Below are 22,350 nucleotides of genomic sequence, written 5' to 3'. Positions count from 1 at the left end.
CAGGTGTCTCAGCCAGTATTCAGCCAGCTTCTTTCCTCTTCCCTTTCACCTGCTGGATGAAACCTGGATGCTGAGCCACAGCAAAGAAGGTACCTTTGCCCTTAGCCTCTGAAATGAAATTTGCTCCTTTACAGCAGATTTCCAAAGCCACACAGAATCTCACATCCAACACAGTGGTTTATGGGCAACACTTCTGCTCTGGAGATGCCTCTGGCTCCCAGTGCATTCCTGAGAACAAAAGGTCCCTGAAAGTGTGAAGAGCTAGTGATGGTGCAAATGGGTATGGGAAGGAGTTCAGTTCCCCCTCCAGTTACAGCAAGTGTCAAGGTCAGGACAGCATGAAACCATTTGTACAGTCCCACACTTGGACAACAGGAGACTGAAACTGCCTTTTCTGCAGCCCCACATTCAACTAGAGCCGTGAGAGATCAGCACATGGAGCTCCCTAAGGAAAGGCACTCCTCCTCAAACACTGCACACCAACCTCACCCACTGCACTATGCTGTTATACCTTCTGTGAGCCCTCTTCAGACAGCTTACCTCATCTCAACTGATCTGCGGCTGCAGACCTTAAAAAGCTCCAGATCAGCTAAGTCTATACTTTACAAGTGAAAATCACTTACACCCTTCATTACATGTGCTTTCATATGCATGTCCACAAGAGCAGCTTAGTTTAGGTTAATTTAATTTTCTATCAAATTAGCTTGAATAAGATAAAAATATAAAAATCCAGGAAGACCAGTACCTGAAAGCCTATAACACTGCCATAAACAAGCTGTGAATCATGAAAACTCACTTGATAATGTCTATACCCTCAATAAACTTGTGTTTATTGAAACAGGCCTGATAAAATACATGCACCAAGTGGTCCTGATAGCCTGCTCCAAGCTCTGGCAAAATGCCCCCCTTGTTGCCTCTGCTGCACCCTTCCATGCAGAGGGGCATTCAAGAGGACAGGGATTCACCACAATAGGCCAACAGCAAGAAAAGATAGCAAGGCTGCCAATATTCACCACAGCCAGGTAGCCAAAAGAGTGAGAGACCAAAATGGACACACAAATACATCACAGGGCTGTTTCTTACCTGCTGGCACAAGTAGGGCAATGGAGTCCCTCTGCACCAAGAGGGACTTGGGACAGCTGAGTTTAGTTCTCTCTTGTCTTTTTTCCTTTTGACTTTTGCCTTCAGCTCCCCACCTGCCCAGTAACTACAGAGTCCTCTGCAGCTGTCTGATCCAGCTGGAAAACTACTGCTGCTTCCCACCAGGGAACAGATGCTCCTGCTGCAGCTGCACAGCAAGACAGGGTGAAAACAACCCTCCTGGGTTTAAAACTGGGCAAAGGTACAGGTTTCCTTGGTGCTGGCTGTACCAGCAAATACCAGGACTAGTATCATCACCCCTAACAAAAGCCACTCAACTCGCGGACGAGCGATGGGAAGCGAACAATGCGATCATTTTACAGCAGACACCAGCACTTGATAACTGTTTAAACAGCACCTGGCACAGCAGAGGCCTGAATGTCTGTGGCCAGGGGATTTTAATGAATTAAGGGATTTTAATGCAATGAAGTGGAAAGCTTATTTGAGCTCTGTTTGTTTAAACAGAGCTCCAACCAATGATCATTTGCAAAACAAACCCTAAGTCACCCCAAGCTCAATCTGACCACTTTGCTGTGATCTACAGAACTCCCTGAGTTCCTTAAAAGAAGGTGAATGATGGAGCCTCCAGGGGCCTGGTCAAGGAGTTTCTGAGCTGAGCCAGACCCCAGGTGCTCCCAGGGTAGGAAAATAGCTTCTACCGTTCTGCAGTCTAAGAGGGGGAAAAACAGACTGGGAAGAGAATGATGGGAATTTTATAGGACATTTATAAAACAAATCCAGAACAAACAACACTATACATTTAACTTAGAAAGGAAAGAGATTAAATAAAGACCTAAGTACATCTTCCCAGGAACAAGTGCTCTCAGAAGCCAAAAACTGCACATAAAAGCAGGCAAGCATCTGCAGCCAGGCAGGGTGTAGCTCCAAGGCTTCCTGTGGGAGAAGTGTCAGGGAGCAGGTTTTGCATCTTCCTAGCAAATCTACCATCAGGACCTGCACAGGGACAAGCCAGCACCAAAAAGGTGATGCTGCCTCAGAAAGTCTTCGTATGGTTAAACTTCAGGACAATGCCACTGCGGGAAGTGGGAACCTGCACAGTAAAAGGAGCTGAGGCACTGGGAGGAAACTGGTAGTAGGTGAAACAAGAGTCATCAGAGAGCCACCTGAAAGCCACAGAGCCTGAGCAGCCTTCATGGAAGGGGATCTGAAATTGAACATCCCATAATTAAGCGAGTGAGAACAGCATGGGAATATTTCCTTCCTAGAGTGCTTTTACACAGCTAGGCATGGATTAATGCCCCATTACTTGCACACCAGGACATCCCTTTTACATTTATTAAAATGATCAGGCAAATTAGTTTCAGAGCCACACGCACACCGAAGTGGTGCGAATGGCCCGAAGCTCCTGCTGACACATAAATAGACCAGGAGCCTCCCCAGTCCTGCCTTTCCCTTTTCTCACCTCCCAAAGGTCAGCTCCAGACAGTGACAGAACAACCACACTAGAAGTACCACAATGCAATCCTGGATAGCTCCGCATGTATCTGGTCCTCACAGCCTAAGCCACTGGAGAAGTAGGGCTATTTTTCTCCCCTGCCTTGCCACACATCTCCCACACAAATCAGACAATGAGGCTTTCTCCAGGAAGGCCAACCTTTGTATCTGCTCTCCTCATCCCATGGGGCATGAACTTTCAACCTTTGGTTTTTGCCTTATCACCTGAAGGGAAAGTGCTTACTAGAGCATCACAGTCCAGCGTGAGGCATGGAGGGGAGCACAGAGACCTCACCAGGTCTCATTAATGCATCACACCAGCAAGCTTGGATTGGAGATACAGGCACCCAAGATCTCCACAAGCCAGGACATCACAGGAGAAGAAACAGGTTAAACTTACCAACATGTCTCTGACCTTGCTCATTGCATTTAGTGCCACCACACTGCCCTGGAGATGTGGGTTGCCACCTCTACCTCCAGTCTGAGCCGAGTACAGCACCCTCCTCCTCCTGCTGTGCACCTACCAGGCTGCCAGAGCCACACTGGCATCCTCCAAGCCAGCTGTGGGCTCCCAGTCCACCAGCTCCCCCAGTCCTGCCAGCAGCACCCCACCCCTCCCAGAGGCCAGCTCCTCACTTCTGCCAGCACTCCCATTTCCAGATCTCCTCCCCAGCAGCCCCAGTGCAGCTCAGCACATCCTCTCAGGCTCAGACTGCTGCACATACTGATTTATCTGAGCACACACAGGCTGCCGGTTTGACAGAAAACCTTTAGCAAATGTCAGCTAGTGCTGTGGCCGAAGAAAACAAATCTGTCTTTTCCCTACACCCAAATGTGTTCCCATCCCTGATTTCATGCCAGCACAAATATTTGTGTTGGGCAGTCAGACAGGAATGAGATAGACCTGGAGGCCAGCACATGCTGGAGCTGTCACTGAAAGCCAATATCCAAACTACAACCTTGACTTTAGAATAAACAAGAGGAGGGGAAGTCAGGACTCCCACATATTTCTATTTGTCTTGAGAGCAAACAAACTCAAAGCCCCAGTGAGAGAAGCTGGTATCAAGAAGCAGGGCTCAGAAGGTGAGCAGAGGAAGCAAAGCTGAACCAGCATCCACTGTGTCAAAGGACATAGCCACATAACCATCAGGGATGTCATGGGGAAGCAATCAGCAGTGAGTACCTGCTGGGAGAGGAGAAACTCCCTGGGATCAGCACACTTTCCTTCACAGCACAAATGCATCTGAAGGTGTGGGCACTGCCAAATTTTGTTAATGACTGGAGCAAAGCTGTCATCACAATAAGGTTTAAGAAGTGCAAAATAAAACTGCAAATATTTCCTGAGAGAAGCTGCTTTCTAAATACATGACAGTCACAAAGTGTACAAGGGAGCTGGCACCAGGTAATGTCACCTGGGGAGAAGCTGTCAATTTGCCTGCTCTTGCCTGCTCAGGACATTTTGGGACAGAGCGATTGGAGAAGAAAATAGGTGGCAGTTTAATCTGCTCCCTGCTTGCCTTTAGGCCCCTGAAAGCAGGGACTGCCATGAACTTCCTTGCAGAACCTGGCAAGGCACTAGCCCTCAAGAAAACAAGGCAACTCTCAAACATGCAGGTGAATGCTCCCCACCATCACAGTGTCACCTCCCCAGCTGCAGAGGGGACAGCACGGCCCCTTCACACCACTCTGCCAGAATGAAGAAGACAGAAGCCCCGTGGCTGCACACGCACACTCACCTGCCTTGTGGTCAGCAGCCAGCTGTACCTGCAGCACACTGGGCTGTGGAAGTACAAGCCAAAGGCAGCCTTCCCCCTGCCTAGGAGATGAAAGGCCAAAGTACCAGCGGGGAGGTGCCATGCCTGCCGCCTGCACCATTGGCCGCTCACACCCTCTGGGGACAGGCTCAGAGCCAAGGCACCCACTCAGCTGGCAAGGCACGGGACACAGAGCCTCAGCATACAGGGCACTCCTCCCTGACAGCCCCTTCAAGGACTCTCAGCTCCAGCAGTCCTTTCCCATCCTCCACAACTGAGCTCTGTCTCGTGCAGCTTCCCTCAGGCTGGTCAGGATCGTCGTGTCCCCCTCCACACCCTCTTATCACAGTGAGAACAGCCAGGCAAACTTTGCCTCCATATTCAACTCCACTATCCCTGCACACTGGGCAGCCTTAACTTCATGCTGAGACACCTCATGATGAGAGAATGCCTCAAAATATCTCCTGTATGCCACAAAGGAACAGGTGAGCTCCCTGGCTGAGGGCATGTCGTAGAGGTGTTTGGCATTGCAGCTGCAGGTGGTGGCAGTATAGATTTACCTGAATGCCCACAGGGGGGAAAAAGAGGAACAAAACTCTCAGTTAGCAATGAGGACTCCTGAGCTCGCATTCCAGCTCCATCACTGACTTGCCCTTCACCTACAGAAGGATTTCAAACCACAGCTGGCAGCCTGAGAAACACTCTGTGTCTATGACAACATTCCAGCTTATGAAAAAAACAAGCCTCGAACAAAAACAAACCAACATCTTAGCAGACATACTTACTTACCACATCCAAACCAGTGCAGTCACCCATAATGTTGCAACACAAGAAGATTCACAACAGGGAAGTGTCTCAGGGGACAATCCTGCAAACTCGTGGGACTACAGCAATATCCTATATTCTGATACTGCACACACACTGTTGCAACTATCCTCTCCACCAGGATTTACTTGAGACTACAGGAGATTCACACAACAGTAGCAAGATTTGCCTACTGACCTCAGCCACCAGGGTCACCTCCTTGCAAAGCAAAGGAGTTACCAAAGACATCAGGCAGAGCCTTGACTGCTCCTGGCAATTGCCCCTCTGTCTGCCTGGTCTCAGCCACACCAGGAAAAGCCAGCACAGCTGCTGACTCCAAAGCAAGGATTAAAGTGCATGGAGCAGCAGGTATCACTGAAAGCAAGGGGACAAACAGCAGGGAACCAGGTGGGGAACTTCCTGCCTCCAGGCAGTAAGAGTAGGAGGAACACACCCAGTTTTCCTACTCCTTCCCCTTTGGGCTCTCCATCCTGCTGGAAGAATAGGAAGGCCCCCCTCACTCCCAGTACAGCATCATGCAACTTTCCCTCCTTTGCTGAGAAATCTTTCACAGTAAGACAAGAATACAAAAAGAACCTGCTGTTTCCTCTTGAGAGCTAAGGCTTGGAGCAAGGCCTCCAAAAGGCATTGTGAGAAGAAAAAGAAGTGCCTTCCTGACCTGAAGAGCTTCTCCAGGCCAAAAAAACCCAGCAATTTACTTAGATTAGCAGAAGCCATTTGTCCTATTGCTTAACAAAAGGAGTCCCATGGAGGCCTCTTCTTGCATCAGCATGACCCCTTTAACAAAGACATGCCAAGCCATCTGCCAAGACAGAAAGACTTGGGGAACAGGCCTGTGCTGGTCTGGAACACACACCAGATATACCCTTCAACTTTGCATGTCTTGAGTAACTGCCCTGGATCAAGAGACAGCCAGCTAAAGATCATCTTGAAGCTGGGCACGGGTATCAGTACTGCAGCACACCAGAAGGCCCCCAGTGCCTACCTGGGATCTCTCATTTTAGGGGCTGCTCTGACCTTCAGTCAAGGAAAGTCCCTGTCCTGGAGGTTTTGCAACCGAGCTGCAAGATAGGATGAGTAAGGACAGCCCTTAGGAAAAGTGACTCACCCAGGGCTCACATGGGAAGTATTGATATCAAAGACATTGGAGATGTTAGCTGAAGGAATCAAGAGAAGGTTTCAGCAGGACAAATGAGCTTACAGTCATCTTATTGAGAACACATAGAGTCCTGCTCCACTGAAGGACAACACATTAAAAAACTCTTAAGGCAGTATCTTCCCTCACAGGAGACAGACAACAGGTCTAAAAGTGCTCACAGCACCCCTGGGAAGACTGAAAGGAGCAAAGGAAACCCATGGGAGCTGCTGGCGCTCTTCCCACCTCAACCTGCCTCCTCTCAAAGTGCTCAAAAAGGCAATTGGGTCAAGTCTCAAAAGACCTGGCTCTTCTGCTCTGCACAAATGCCACATCAAGCATGCTGCCCTGATGCCCTGTCACTCCTATGAACACTTACAACACAAGTAACAAGCCTCTAAATTTAGGACAACTACTCATGCTCAATGCAAACTGTCTTGGAGTAGGTGCCAGAGGGCTGAAAACCCTTTCCATGCATCTTATCTTAAAATCTGCAGTGATGTGGTCATACAAGGCTAGGGCATGGTGATTGCAAAAATTCAGGCCCAGCACTTGCTTGAAAATAGTGATGGATTCCAATCCTCAGTGTGTAGAAACCTGCAAGTCTCTCCACCAATTCAAAAGAATCAGAAAGAAGTAGCTACAGAACAGGTAATCCATATGCAAACACAATGAACTATACACACACACACACACATATATATAAATATAAACTTCTACATAAAATGGTTATTCAAATTAAGATTATAATGGGCTAGGTTATTCTGCAGCTGCAGAGCCAGCAGTAGAAGCACAAGCTAACAGAGAGACAGCAAAATGGCCTGCATATGATCATGCTGGTGTACAAGAAAGTGCACCTTGGATGTTAGTGGACAAATGTAAGCGGGTGCTTATTGCAAGTAATGTTCCTTTCCAAGTGCCACCTGAGAAATCATGTAGTCACATGTTAAACTGATGCAATTTTAAATATTTTTAAATCCACCTTCCTCTTGATCTGTTCTCAGTACCAGGTTTCATGAAACTACATTTTCAGAGACATGCAGCATTAGCTGGATAGAGGACAACTTTGCTGAGCTTTTGGGAGTCTGACAGATGGGAGAGAGAACAAGGAGAACAATTAAGAACTTACATAAAGCACGTCTTTTCAATAATCTGTGGTGGTCAACAAAAAGCCAGAGCCAGCTGACAGTGACAGAGAGACCAACCCTTCGAACTGGAAGGACATACGTGGAGAAAATAAATGGTGCCAATCCTTCTCTTGGGTGTTCTGCTAAGAGGCTGAGTAAAAGAGAGTTCCCCCCTCCCATTTTAAAATAATCACCATGTACAAAGTGGTAATTAAAAAAAACCAACCAAGAAGCCCAAAAGGAAGTTAAGGGCTGGATTCTATCTCATCCAGTAGGAATGAGGTAGAGCACTGAGCTGAAGTCCTGGGGCCTGAAAGGGACCATTCATTCCCCACCAGCAATGAAACCAGGGATCTTGGCTCTCAGCTTTCTCTGCTGAAAGAAAGGGGTGCCAGTGACCCTGCTGGGAGGAATAAGCATCTTTTCAAGCCAAATTGCAGCAGTACCTCACCAGAGCAACGCTCAACCCACCACAGAGCTGTTCCTGCTGGATGCCTTAAAGTGTGTAGTCTGGGATGGTGCTGGCTCATTGCGGCCAAACCGGAGGCTGCACAGGGGAAGGTCACTGACAGCTCAGGTCACTGCTGTGCCCGCAGTGGACTCCTGGCAGCCCTGCCCTGGGGCTAGCATGGAGACTGGCTTGGTGAGCTGTTCTCCCATCTGCCACTGACTACTTCCTCCTGGATGGCAGGGGATCTTTTCTGCTCTCTCCATCCCTGTCTACCAGCTCAGGGGGCTGGCTGCCCTAAGGATATTTAGTTTTATTGGTAAAGACTGAGACAAAGAAGGCATTAGCAACTCAGTCTTTTCCTTGGCCTTCATTGCTGTTTCCTCTGCATCCAATAAAGGATGGGGATTCCTTCTGGCCTTCTTTTTTGTTGTTAGCATATTTATGAAAACACTTTTTATTACCTTTCACAGCACTGGCCAGATTGAGCTCTAGCTGAGCTTTCACCTTTCTAGTTTTCTCTCTACATGACCTAGCAATGTCCTTTTACTCTTCCTGAGTCACCTGCCTCTTCTTTCAAATGTTGCAAATCCTTTTTTTGTCCTCCTTGGTTCCTGCAAAAGCTCCCTGTTCTACCAGGCCAGTCTTCTTTCCCACTGGTTCATCTTTTGGCACATAGGGACATCCTGCATCTTTAAAATTTCCTTCATAGTCAGGTCTGGGGGCAGCAGCCCTGCTTGGCTCTCTGACCAGCTGTGTCAGAAGTAATCTTCCACACAGTCCAGGAATCTCCTAGACTGTCTTCTCTCTGCTGTGTCAAGCTTCCAGCAGACATCCAACAAGGCTCCCACAAGAACAAGAACTGGCGATCATGAAGCAGTTGCTTATAGACTAATTCAGCTGGCTCTTCATCCTGGTTGGGTGGTCTGCCTTGTTAGACTCCCCCTGATTCTCACCCACAGGCACTCAACCTTATCATCACAACCCTTGAGTTCTCAGCAGCCAAAACATCCCCTAATAGACAGTCAATGCCTCTCCCTCCTTGACTGTTCTCTTCTGAAGAGCATATCCACTGCAGCACTCCAGTCATGGCAGTCATCCCACCACGTTTCCATGATAGCTTTCCTGCTGCCACGCTCCCTCACAGCTTCTTGTGCACCTCCTCACTGGCAGAGCGTGGGAAACTGCAAAGTCCTTGATTTAGAGTGAACAGTACTTAGCAGCAACTAAGATATCAGTGTCTTATCAACATTGTTCTCATACTAAATTCAAAACACAGCACTGTACCAGCTACTAGGAAGAAGAATACGTCTATCCCAGACAAAGCCACAACATTGGCTAAAAAAGCTGTCATGGAAAAAACCTCCTGTCTTGGTGTATACCAAGCATTCCACAGCTTTGAGCCAGGATGAGCTAAGCAGTGTCCCTTCCTGCTCCTGAAACAAAGGAAAGAGGAGGAGGGGAGGGAAATCATCATCTCTGGGCAGCATCTGAGGTACTCCAGCAGGTATTCATCTTCCCCCAGACTTTCTTTAGTTTTTTCTCCCCCCTGCAATACGCCTTTGAGGAACTGCATATGGACACCCCTGCAGATCCTCACCCATTGCATCTCCTAACCTCATGCACCATTCACAGAGCTTTCATTAAAACATTGAGCTCTCCTGAGAACAGACTCTAAGAAAGTAGAAATTAAATTTATCTACTTCAACCTGCTGCAGCAATACTTGTGTACATCCCTGGTCACTCCATGGAGATCTCAGATTTGTTTTCCTTCTATGTCTCCCAGGAGGTCCAGGTTCTCAGCAGAGATGCAAGCCAGAAGAACTCGCCATCTCTGCTGGAGCCTGGGACTTGGTCCCTTGCCAGATAAAGCAAGAGGACACATTATTACAAGTACATATACACCTTGGTCCCTTTTCATGGGGGTTTCCTTGTCCCTTTGATTGTAACAACTTCATCTTCTCAATGATGCTCCTGCACAGGCTCATGATGGCAAAGAACAGTCCAGGCCTTGCAAGCCCAAGCTTACTAGGTAGAAACAGCAAACAGGTAAAATAAGAAGAGGGAGTAGGAGCAGGCAGGACACCTGCATCTCACCCTGTTACTTGTAGAAAACCTGACCAAAACACTGCAAGCACATCAACAGCTTTCCAGTAGCATTCTTCCTGCTCCTCCTTCGAGCTTATGCTCACCACAAAGAGCACAACCTGTGATTACTGAAGAAGGGGAGAGAAGAGAAGAAATGCAGGAAGTCTCCTGTGCATGCATAGTGGTCTTGGCTGAAAAAAGCCCCCAAAATGCTTAACTCACTAGTTTTAGAATCAGTGTGGGACTTTACTATCCCACATGCAGAACTACTGGAATAGATCTACACGTCACCATCCTGGACTCACAGACTGCATCACTCCAGTGTGATGGAGCACAAACCATAACCTGCAGCTTCTGTGGAAAAAGGAAGCAAAAAAAAAAAAGAACCAAACAACAAAACCAAAACAAACCCCACAAACACCTGGTGGAAAACATCCTGGCAGCATGGCAAGTCCCAGAACAGTGAAAGGAACCAAGGACCACAGTGCTGCAGCAAATGAAATTGCTTCCAACTATTTTTGTCCTTTTACAAGAACCTTGCTCTTTTGCAGTCTCAAATACGAGCAGCACCAGAATACACTAGCCACTTCCTCTGCCTCAAAATCACCAAGGGGAAATAGGGTAGACAATGAAGCAAAATTACTAGCAGTACCTAGCATATAACCTGATTGGAGCAGAGTTCAAGCGTGGGTTGCTAAAGTTTATTTCTGTAAATTTCCGCCTCCTAGTCTGTGTCATATTTCGCTGATTCATTCTACAAATCCTTTTCTACCGACAGCGGAGAGCATAGGAAATATCCAGGGCTGGTTGTTTAGTAAACCTGCACTGAAAGTTCCCTTCCATCTACTGCGCCTGCTGCTAATTCCCTTCACAGCTCTGCTCATTAACAAAACTACAACACAATAAAAGAGAACCGCACACATACATACCTCGCCCAAATTTCCTCCACACTCGCTGGTCCTGAGTCAGCACCAGTGATTAACTGTTGCCATGCATTGAGGAGGACACGGTTATTAAATTAATAGGGCTGCTTAACCTGGCTACAAATATACATAAGTTCTTTGTGCCTTAGTGAGCTAATAAGGCATGTGCTAATTACATTAATTCAAACAAGCCCAGCATGCCCTGAGGGCAAAGGGAGAGAAGGGTGCAGCAAAGCCCGGCTGTTTCATAATAGCTGTGAGAGAGCGGAAAGTACTTGCCTTGACACAGCTTTTGGAGAAGCACAGGAGCGCTGTTGCTGGCACTCTACGGCTCACTCAGCCCAGCTACTGCCTGGTTCATGTGCAAAATCCCTGCTCATTCACCCAGCCCTTGGTGCAATGACAGGCACAGGGTCCTCTCTCTGAAGGGCCAGTTTATCTCTTCCTATCTCTGTGGCACAGAGCACACTGCAAGCCTTTGGGATGATATCCTGCTGCTTTGGGACTGTGAGCCTGGGACCCTGCTGGCAGCCCCCTTCCCACAGTACCACATGGCACCTGCAGCCTCAAGCCCTGGAGCAGCACCAAGGGCTGCAAGTCACCCATATCCAGCCATGTGATGCTCCTCGTACAGTCCCATCTCCTCCCCATCCCCAAAGACAGCTCAGCCAGACAGGCAGCATGCACAGTGTGCAGAGGGACCTTAACCAAGTTAGGCAATCCCAACACACTCCCTAAACCTATATGGCAATGGAGGCAGGCAGAAGTGGCTGGACCATGTCAAAATGGCAACAGAGCCTTCACAAACAGAACAGGCTGCAGTAGGGAGAAGCAACAGGACAGAAGGAAAGAGACACAATCCCAGCAAGGTTCAGATATGCTCAGAGAGGAGCATCCCATCTCTCCAGCCCAAGGGTAAGCAAATCCCTAACCTCTGTCACCCCTAGAGAGGAAGGCTCAGCATCAGCTGAGTTCACACTGAGGAGTCTGCTAGGAACTGTTACCACTTCCTGGCATGCAAGGGAAGGAAAGGAAGAGAAAAGGAAGTTGGTCATATTTCTTGGCACCTCCAAGGACACATGCTCACCAAATACTTTCTGGAGGATGTGCTTTTCCTGTAAGCACCAGGGGACTGTGCTGGAGCAAAGCAAAGGTGTTAGTTTTTTTCTTCCTCTCTTCCCACTTCTTCCTATACTGCATGTATCTGGTGGTACACAGGGCCATGCCTACCAGATGTGAAAAGCCACCACCTTCCTCTGGCTGCTAGGCTAGGTGAATTTTAAGTGTTATAAAGGCATGATGCATCAAAGGTCTCTCTGCATCAGACAGAATCTACAACCAGGCACCAGGCGAGAGCCAGTGCTGTGGAAGGGCAGCACAACCCTTTTTTTCTGCACAAAGAGGTACTGGTACAGGATCGATGCAGTCTTGACAGTGTGTTGGCAGAGAAGGTCGAAAGATTTTCATGAAGGGAACAGTACCAGGGATTTTTAGCCCCTGGAAAATGCCACATGATTTACTTTCCCAGCAAAGACTGTGGTTACTTAGCCACTTGTCCAGCCTAACTTCAGACTACTGCTCCTCCTTTCCCCAGCAATTCAAAGAACTCATTTTGGACCAGGCCTATTCCCAGGTCATGTGTAGCTGTGAACACACAAATGCTTGTGTTGACATAAGCAGAGAGGCAGGAGTGGAAGCAGGGCTGTTCCTCTTGGCAATGGCCTGCAGCAGCCTGCTGAGTGCACTGATAAAGTAAACCAATACACAACAATAAAACAGAACAAGAATCCCTCCAGGGAAGCCTGGGAGATGAGAATTTCTGAACCCTTAACAAAATTATTTTAAAGGCCAAGTAACCCAGAGCCCTGTGGGTCTGTATGTCAACTGATAGGTGTCACTCAAGAGTCCCAAAGAGGGACTGTTGGGCCTAGCTGGAGCTGCAGAGCATCCCACAAACCCCACATCCTGTCCCTGTAGCAAAGACACAGTGCACCGAGAGCATCAGCCACCAGCATGGGAACCAACACTAAAATACTGCAGGTTAATGAAACAAGACCTCAGGGTGTGAAAGGGTGGATCCTTTCTGCATCACCCTTTGGAGCCAGGAGGTAGGCTCCACCTAAGGCAAGGTGACAGAGAAGCATTGAGCAGGAGGCACCATGTAAGCATGCCCACACTGGTGTACAGGCTGCAAGCTCAGCTACCCAATAGAGCCAAGGCTGTATTTCAGGTGCCTTTTGTACAAGAGACCATGGAGGATTGACAGGATAACAAAAAGACATTTCCCAGCCTTCCAAACACTTTGCAACAGCAGGTAGAGACCTCTCTGAAGAACAAAGTTTATCTCATTATTTCTCCGTGCCAAAGGCAGAACTTCACTAATGCTCCCTGTGCACTGAAATGCCACTTAAATGTCAAGTTAGTCAATATTCCTTGCCTTTCAGCCACAGGACACTGCTGTTGCCAGTCCCTTTGCTGTGGGGGTATGTGAACACAACTGCTCCACTCCTGCATTGCCAAGAGCCCTTCTTGCCTCCCATCTCAGCTGTTTTGCTCACATCAAAACTGTTCAGATCACAGCAAAATGGTTCCTTGCTAAATGCACATCAGCAACCACACATGGGTCATGCTGCTTCTGAAGAGGTTAGCAGCTCCTCCAGGGAAACTCATACACACTCTGTGACAAAGAGAGGAACTGTCAAGGGGACTGCAACCACCACCGGATGGCTCAGGAATTTGTGGCATAAACCATTCACCAGCTCCCTGCTCACCCAGAGTGTGAATCAGCAGGCTGCAAGGCAGGCAAGGCATTCCCAGCAAGAAGACAATGTATTTTGGAGGCTACAGGCAAATGAAAACACATCCAGTCCTGCTTACCTAAACAGAGTGCAGGGACATGAGTAACACAAGAACAGAAAAAGAGTAAAAAGTGAAGTAATCAAACTTGGAAAGTTATTCTCTGAACATCAGATGTCTCACCTGGCTACTCCATACGCGTAGTGCAATGCTGCTACCCAATAGATGTATCCACAAGAATTTACCCAACACATCCTCACGGAAGCAATTCATCTTGCATTGCTTAAGAATAAGACCTGTTTTCAAAAAGTTTCCAAATGAAAAACACTCCTGAAGAGCACCTCACAACTCTGCTCTAATTACCAGCTCTGTCTCACAAAGAGTGAGTGCATGGCAGCAACAGCAGGCAGCAGTAGACACAAGGAATTGTCATGCCACTGAGCAGTGGAACAGGCACATTGCCTTGGAATACCAGCAACAGTTTGGCAATGCAGGAGCTAGACACGCTGCTCTGCTCCAGAGGGCCTTGGACAAGGACTTCTGGGCCCAATCCACAACACAGCTGGAATCAGCTGTGACCACTGACATGGGAACCTGCCTGCCCCAGAGCAGAGCCCACTCAAGACATGATGCAGCACTCTGGGAGAAACGAGCTCTCCCTCCCCTGCAAGAGCAGTTAATATCCTCAGGGAGAGGAAGAGGGCAGACTGGCCACAGCAGCCAGCTCTGCCAGAGTTCATCAGGGCTCCCAACCATGACATGCAAACTCCTTCCCATGCCCTTTTAAGCTGCCAGCAAGTTTGCCAGCTCACATGTATGCACAGGTGTGTCCAAACAGCACATGCCCTTTACCACAGCAGATCCATTTGCTTCCAGCTCCACACCACTTCAGTTTGCACTGATGTAGGCCGCTGCACCAGCACTAGGGACAACCCAGTGTCAGATGACCCTACAGGGTCTTCAGCTCAGCTGTGTGCCAAGCAAGATTCCACAAGCTGCACAGCAGCTCTGCAGCCTCTCTGCCACAAGCTGGCTCTGTGTGTCTGCAAACTGCCCATGGCTCAGCTCCGCCAGAGCAGCCAGAGGAGCGGGCACAGCTGAACTCACCACAGGGAAAATGGGAGCCTGCTCTGCACAGGGCCCTGCAGAGCCACGGAGACGGAGTCAGCGGTGTGCAGATGCCTGCTGAGCGCAGGAGGCTGTGGCGCAGCCTGCTCAGCCTCCCGGAGCGTGCTGCCAGGGAACGCGCTGCACGGCGCACGCGCCCACACAGCTCAGCACAGACCTGGCATTTCTTCCCCCCTTCCCAAAGCCAAATTCAGACCATCTGCTGAAGTATTTCTGCAAATCATCTCTCTTTCGGGAAGGGCCGGGGGCTGAGTTTAGTTGTTTATATAGTGTCTGGCATTTCTGCAGTGCTTATCACTTCAGTACCCAAGCTATTTCCTTCAAGCTCTCCATTAGTTTTGAAGAACCAGTGTGAGACACCAGTAAATGAATCTACATTGTAAGTTCCTGCAAAAAATAAAAAAGGGCATCAAAAAGACCACAGCTGCTCAGGTCATGCACATATTTAGCTGCTAATAAAGCAAATGGGATAGTTCAGGAGAAGGGGGTCGGGCCAACACAATGAATTTTGTCCTTTAAAAAAACTACTACACTTACAAAATAGCCTTCATAAACAACAAGTGTTCCTGTTGCCTTACAGAGAAGAGCTTGTCTTGCTCAGGGCATGGAAAAGGAAGCTGGTACCACTACCTTTGAGAAAGCCAACACAAATTGAAAAAGGGAGATGAAACACCTAGAAGAAGAAACCATTTATTAGATCAGATCATGCTTTCAGCTGCCACAGCCATTGTGTGTAAGTGGCAAACCCCTGGAGTGCTGCTGTACCCATTGGATTGTAAGGGACAGGATCAGAGACATCTTATTGCTTACCCCAGGTCATGCTCTAAATCTGTAGAATTTAGAGAAGAAGAAAGCAGCACCCGAATTCACAGTAAGTCCTTCACACAGCCTGTCCCTAAAATAACATTTCTTTTTTTTATAAATCCCTACCTATCACAGAGCAAAGAGAACAGCACTGAATAAGGCACCAAACATGCTCCCAGTAGGCACATGGCCTTGAAGAACATGTTTCCATCCCTTCAGACTCATCAGGCAACAGGGAACCTCCCTTTTCTTTGTCAAAGCATGCAGGCAGCACACCCATTAAGGACAGTAAGGTGTCAAATACCACAGTGACAAGGACAAAGATGCAGTAGCAGTGAAGATGGGCTGGCCCAGACTAAGCACACCACACAATGAAGCCACAGCTTTATTCCAGGCACTTACCCACACAAAAGCCAGCACTGTCCAGCTCAGCGCTCTCACACCACACAGCACAAACCCCTGTCAAAGCAAAAAGCTGCAGTTGAATTCAGAAATGAAGGATCATGGCTACTGGACTTCTTTCTGGCTTGATCCAAATCAATTGCTCCCTTGCACAGAATCTCTCTTCTACTAAAATCATTTGCTAAAAGTCCCCTATCCTTGTGCTCTAATTAAAAAAGAAAAGCACATAGCTCTCCTCCCAAACACCTCCTCCAAGCCAGTTACTCACTCAATGCAGAAGCATCACTGTCCTATATAAGAGGGGAAGATTTCTTTCTCCTTGCCTCTCCCTACCCTGTCCACAAAGCTCCTCATAGCTGGGTTAGCTTTTAAACTGAAAGCAGGAGCCCAAAACACACAGTCAAAACTCCAGGTGGGGCAGGCACAGTCTTTGATGTGACTTAGTCATCTCATACTATTTGGGGAAACTTAGCTGGGTCAAAACAAATCTCTCTCCTTCTGGCTTCTGGATAAATGCCTCAGACACAGGAAAAAAAAATATCCAGACGGCTCTCCTGATTTGCCATACACCAGCATCAGTGGCAAATGAAGGCACAGGGCACAGGAAGGTTTGACAAGATGCAGCCACCCACCCACAATGGGATTATAAAAATGAGAACAAGTGTTGGTTACAAAGAAGTTTAACAAAATAAAATAAGACTTCATTCCTGTGAGCAGCTTACCACAGGCTGTACTAAATTAAGATCAACAGAGACCCCATAAATTAAATAAACAGCAAACTATCATATTCCTTCTGATACAAAACAAGCATTGCTGCCCAGGTGCCTCTCCCTTCCCCAAGCATATAACCTCCATGTACATAGCCCACCTAAAACAGAAAATGTTCAAAGCTTTTATATTTGCAGATGTAAGAGGAAACTGCCAGACAGAAATCCAAACCACCCAGAGTGACAGGGTCTTTTCATTAGGTTTGTCTGGGATTTTGCCTTGTTTCCTAAAGCTTTTGTACCTCCTGTTACTTTATCTTCACACAAACTCGAACTACCAGGCAATCAATACTGCAAGGTTAAAGCAACATCCCAGTTTGGTATTGGACAGCTCAATCCACCTCCTCCTTCCTGCTATCTGTGTGCTGGAAGGCAAACAGAAGAGGACAAGAATAAAATATTTATCTGCTGTTAGGATTAGCTGGAGCAACACAGTGTTAGCTCTAACAAGCTGCCACTGTTAGCTAGATATGGCCAAGTGACAGTCCCCAAACCAAGCAGGTACAGCCAGAGGATTCAGCCTTGCTGAAGGAGGATGGCTTCATTAAACCATGTGCAAGAGGAGCCTGTCAGACCTCTGGCAGAGAATAGGCACTCGCAGTCACATCCCTGCTGTCTCACTGTAGACAGACAAGTCAACCATCTCCAGCAAGGCTGGAGTCCATGCAGCCATTTGTGAGGAAAGCACCATGGACCACTGGAATGGTGTTCAACATGTTCAAGAGTAACAAAAACTTCCTACACTGGTTATGAAAGGCAGCATGTCCTGCTCATTTGCCATGATAAGTAATTGACAATTCCATCCCTCCCAACCTGTAGTAGAGTAGAGGTTTGGTCACCTCTAAGAGAGCCTGAATATGCAAACATGGGCATTAAAGCTTTTTTTTTTTTTTTTGCATTTCCTGAAAACATACTTAAGGATTTAGGAGAATGCATAATTTAAAAGGAATAATTACCAGTCCTTATGTACCTGCAGTAGCAGAAGGCAGAATGCTGTGAACAGGCAGATTCTTCCCCATCCTGCACTGTTGCTGTAGAAGGAGCAGTACAGACGTTTGTCCTACACAGTATTGCAGATTTTTACAGGAGAGCAGAGGCAGCTGGGAGAAAGACATATCCAACTGGAAGCCTATCAGGCCATTGACAAACTTGTAAGTGACAAGCTAAACAGGCTGTGGGACCAGACTCTTCCTCCTGCTCAAGGGCTCCCACATGATGTTGAAACTCAGCTGGTGCAAATTGAATTTGCTCCACTGTCTGCCAGAGCTGTATCAACTTACTCCAGTAAAGGGTGAAGGTGCTCAGCTCTGGGACACTACTGATGGGCCACCAGGACACCACTGACAGACCATCAGCAGGGTAGAAATTTCATTCTAGGGAAAAACAGAAACAAAGAAAAAAACCCAACCAAGCAAACAAAAAACCCCCAAAACAACAACAACAAAACCCTGCAACAAAACAAGAGGGGAAAAAACACTGTGAAAAAGGAAAGGGAAATGCAGGCTTAGGAAGAATTACCTCTCTGTTCTGAAACAGCCTAGAAAAGGGGAAAACTGTAGAAACTCCCTCCACAGTGAATTAGCATCCTATCGTGACACACATGAACTGCAGCACTCAGGATCATTTGTCCCAGCCACTCTAAACCTGGTTTGGTTACACATCATCTCCCCAGCCCAGGCTTTCCTAACAACGGAACAAAAATATTTTGCATTTTTCCAACCCTTTTCCTTTCCCCTTGGGGCCTAGTTCAAAGCTGTTTTATGTCATTCTGACAGCACAATATGATTTTAGGCAGACAAACCCAGCCCATTAAGAGATACACCCTGTGCAAGACATCTTGCTGGCACTGTAAAGTTGGCAGTGCAAAAGATTTGCAATTCCCTGCCTGCAAATGTGACCAGGGATTAAGTGACAAAAGCAAGCATCATGTGGAACAAGGCAGACCTGCTGCTAGTCAGCACCAGGGGACATGAGTCCCTCTGCAGTTATGGTCAATGCTGCTGAACTTTCCTTCCCAGTGCACAAGCCTTTCATCCCTCGGATTTCACAAGGACATCCCACCTTCCAGTAGCTACTGTGAACTGAGCAATTACCCTCCAGGAGATTTTATTTCTGCAGTGGGCTAAGTCCAGAGGCTTGCCAGCATCTGTAAAACAAACCCAAGGCCTGACCCTTTGGAGGATTGGAGATGGAGACCAGATATACTTACTCCACACCCAGGTACTTCTTGCTGAGGAAGAAGGAACAACTCATCAGTCACCCATCTTACAGCCTCCTGGCTGCAGATTTTTCAGATAAAATCCAGAGTGTGTTAAGGAAACTTTCCTGCCTGACCACCCAGGAGCCACTCTGGCAGTCACACTCCCCCCCATTGCAAGACTATCACTGCAGGGACCCAAGTCCCTTCACAGCGGGTGACTCCAGTGACCCCTGGGTGCCCCTCTTGGCTCCCTGCACACCCCACACTCACACTCAGACAGGGTTTCCTTACTGGCTCAGCCCTGGGCTTCCCACAGCAGTCTCAGATATCTGGATCCTCTAAGTAATTTAATCGTGGTGCACTAAAACAGCTTGACCTGATGCCTCTGGGGAAGGATCCCTAACAAAAGCATTCCTGGGCTTTTATACTTTTACAGTTTGTGCACCCAGACAACCTGGGGTCTTCTTGCTGAGTCATCAGCTCGTGCTGTATCTCTGTGCCCTTTGCTGTCCAAAGGGTCAGCACCAGGTCACAGCCCCTTTCCTGGGGTTCCTGACATTTCCTCCATCCAGGGCACAACCTGTAGTTCACACTACAGATGCACACCCAGCTATCAACACTGGGTGTATTCCTCAGGAAGTGCCAAAGATATTTAACTATTTTCACAGCATTGCATGGTCATCACACACCCTGCAACAATGATGTTCCCTAGATCTGGCTTTAACCTTCAAGGAAAAGCTGTTCTCAAGGGAATCTGCAGAATTAGGCCCCTGGTTAGGGATGTTGACTCTAGACACAGATTTTATTCTAGCTAAACACAGCACAACATTTATTCACCTGGAAACAAAGCTGCCCTACTCAGGAAATTTTCCCTCCTACTATTTCACAATTCTCAGGATGACAACAGTTATGCAAGAACAGCTGTAGAGATACATGAAATGCTTACAGCTTCTAAGCAAGACTTTCCCCAAATTTCCCTTATCAGAGCACAGCTCCAAATCCTGTGGCTCCCAGGTTTCAAGGCACACCAACCAGCAGTCACTGTGCCACCATCCCTTCTCTCCATCACACCTCTGCCCTGCCAGAGACCTACAAGACAAAACATGACGCACAAGCAAGCAGGGAGCTGCTTCCACACGGACATGCTGCTGTCACCTTGGCCAGCCAGGTAGCTATTTTCCCCATCTTACCCACTAAATTTAAATCTTGGCAGGAAAAGGGGAGCAAATGGCCTTGACAGGCTGTCAGTGATTTCTACCTTTTAGTAACTTAATACAGCACACAACCCCTTCCCAAAACAGCAGCAGGAAGATGCTCAATGTGCTCTGGCATCCCAGTAAGACATTAACAAGATTGCTGGGCATCAAACAGGACTGCAGACCTTCTTTCAGAGCAGAGCAGGGCTTCAGTTTACAACACAGATTTGATCCCTTTTCCATCTCAGCCATCCATCTGTGCCAGAGATCACCACTATCCTCAAAACATAACCCTCCTTACTACGACAGGCACTCGGTGAACAGATGAGCCCAAGGGCACAGCACCAGGAGAAAAACTGCACCTGTATCAACCACTACAAGTAGTAGCACGCAGTTAAAAATCCTACAGGCAAGACATTCAAAGGGGTAAACCCTCATTAAATCCTGGTGTTTATTTTCTGAGGAAGAGGTTAGAGGAACTCCTCCTATTAAATCTTGCCTACTCCTTTGTTTATAACAGCCAGCAAAGCAAAATAGAAGACAAGAAGACAATCACCACCCAAGTCCTTCATGATACATCCTTATCAGTACCACTCTAGTTCAGCTGCCTTTTGCTTGGCATTGCCAAGAAGTGAGTTCTTGAGAAGCAAAGCCACAGTTACTTGCAGTGATCAAAATCACTGCAGATACCATCCCAACAGCAGCAACACGAAGTCAGATCCTAATAACAGCGAGACTGGCAGAGATTAACATACTATGGTAAAAACACCCACTATTTAACTGTAAACATCTAATAGCTAAAAGACATTAGGCAAAATAAACATAGCTGGGATCCTGCCCTGACACCTGGCAAGGTGTATAAACTAAAAGCTGAGAAGCCTTTCAGGAAAGAGGCTGGGGCACTGGAAAATCCGATTTCCACAACTTCACCGTCACCCAGCAGCTGCACAGGGTACAGCAAGAGAGAGGATGCTTAGGGTCCAATTCCCAGGGTGACCTTGAGGAAATCCCAGTCTATCCACATTTCCACTTTCCCCATCCACTGTATGAAGAGCACAATAACCTTGACCTACCTCAAAGAGGCAAGGATCTGGCTTAGGAGAGTCTGGAAGGAGCTCAGAGGGGCTTAGATGGAGGACCTGCGCTGCAGGCAGGGCGGTCAGGGAATCCTAGGAATCGCCCCAGCAATCAGAAGCCCGGAGAAACTCTGAAATCGCTTTCGAGATAAAAAGCTGCAGCTGCGGGGCACTGAAGGGCTCGGCGGAGCCGCACACGTGTCGCCAGCGCTTTCCCCGGCGCGGGCAGGGCAGGGGAAGGCGCGCCGCGGCTGCAGCCCCCGCGCCGGCGAGCACAGCCCCGCACCGCGGCAAGCGGGCATCGGCTCGGCCCCACGCAGGCACAGGGACCGGCCCGGGGAGCAGGGGAGGGGCTGGGGAGAGATAAAACCCCCAGGGTGAGGAGGGAAGAGGCGGCGGGTACGGGAGCCCGCAGCCCCGGGTCGGGGTACATGGGGAGCCCGCAGCCCTCCGGGGGGAGGGGACGGCCCTGCAGGGCCCGGGGGCGCAGCAAAGGCGGCGGCGCACCCCCGGGATGAGGGGCCGGGGGAGCGGCGGCGGGGCCGGAGCAGCAGGAGCCAGGCCGGGGTACGAGAGCTGCATCCCGGCGGCAGGAGGGGTGTCGGCACCCCCAGCGGCGCCTCCGGGCGGCCGGAGAGGGGCCGTGCCCACACTTACCGGGCGGCGGCGGCGGCGGCGGCGGCTCCCGCCGGGGCCGGGGACGGTGCGGCGCGGGGTGCGGAGCTCCTGGCGCGGCGCGGCCCGGCCCGGCTCAGCTCTGCCCCCTCCGGCCGCGCTCGGCGCAGGAACCGCCGCGCCCGGCCCTCCCCGCCGGGGCGGCCGCCGCGTCCCCATGGCAACGGGGCCGGGGCGCCGGGATCGCCGCCGCCGCTCCCCCGAGAGCCCCGCCGGGCCCCGAGCACCCCGGGCCCGCACACGGCAGGGCACGGGCCGAGCCACAGCGGGGCACGAATAATGTGTCTGAGGCTGTACCCGAGGGAACGGCCTGAGGCTGACAGGGCAGCTTTAGGTTGGGCATAAGGAGAAGGTTCTTCACCCAAAGGGTGCCTGGGCACTGGAACAGGCTCCCCGGGGAAGGGTCACAGC

The 22,350-nt window shown here is 49.0% G+C and overlaps 1 protein-coding gene across 9 annotated transcripts in view; it reads right to left on the bottom strand.

Moving 5' to 3' along the window:
- SLC25A22 (solute carrier family 25 member 22) overlaps window positions 1-22,023 on the bottom strand; it is a 50,698-nt gene extending 28,675 nt beyond the window's left edge. Inside the window, exons 1-4 of one of the 9 annotated variants that reach the window (XM_056492493.1) lie at window positions 21,262-21,491; window positions 17,763-17,823; window positions 17,035-17,157; window positions 16,026-16,082 (exon numbers count right to left, since the gene is read on the bottom strand). The gene's annotated coding sequence lies outside the window, so the exon portion shown is untranslated. Of the gene's footprint in view, window positions 1-2,563; window positions 2,685-4,331; window positions 4,421-16,025; window positions 16,083-17,034; window positions 17,158-17,748; window positions 17,893-21,261; window positions 21,587-21,921 lie in introns of those variants that run through there. The other 8 variants (XM_056492486.1, XM_056492485.1, XM_056492490.1 and 5 more) reach the window with 8 other exon arrangements.
- Between the last annotated feature and the right edge of the window lie 327 nt (window positions 22,024-22,350).

Source organism: Oenanthe melanoleuca, chromosome 5 (assembly GCF_029582105.1).
Source record: "Oenanthe melanoleuca isolate GR-GAL-2019-014 chromosome 5, OMel1.0, whole genome shotgun sequence".
NCBI classification, from domain to species: domain Eukaryota; kingdom Metazoa; phylum Chordata; class Aves; order Passeriformes; family Muscicapidae; genus Oenanthe; species Oenanthe melanoleuca.
The sequence above is the reverse complement of the archived record's forward strand: the minus strand, read 5'-3'. Positions and strand labels throughout refer to the sequence as shown.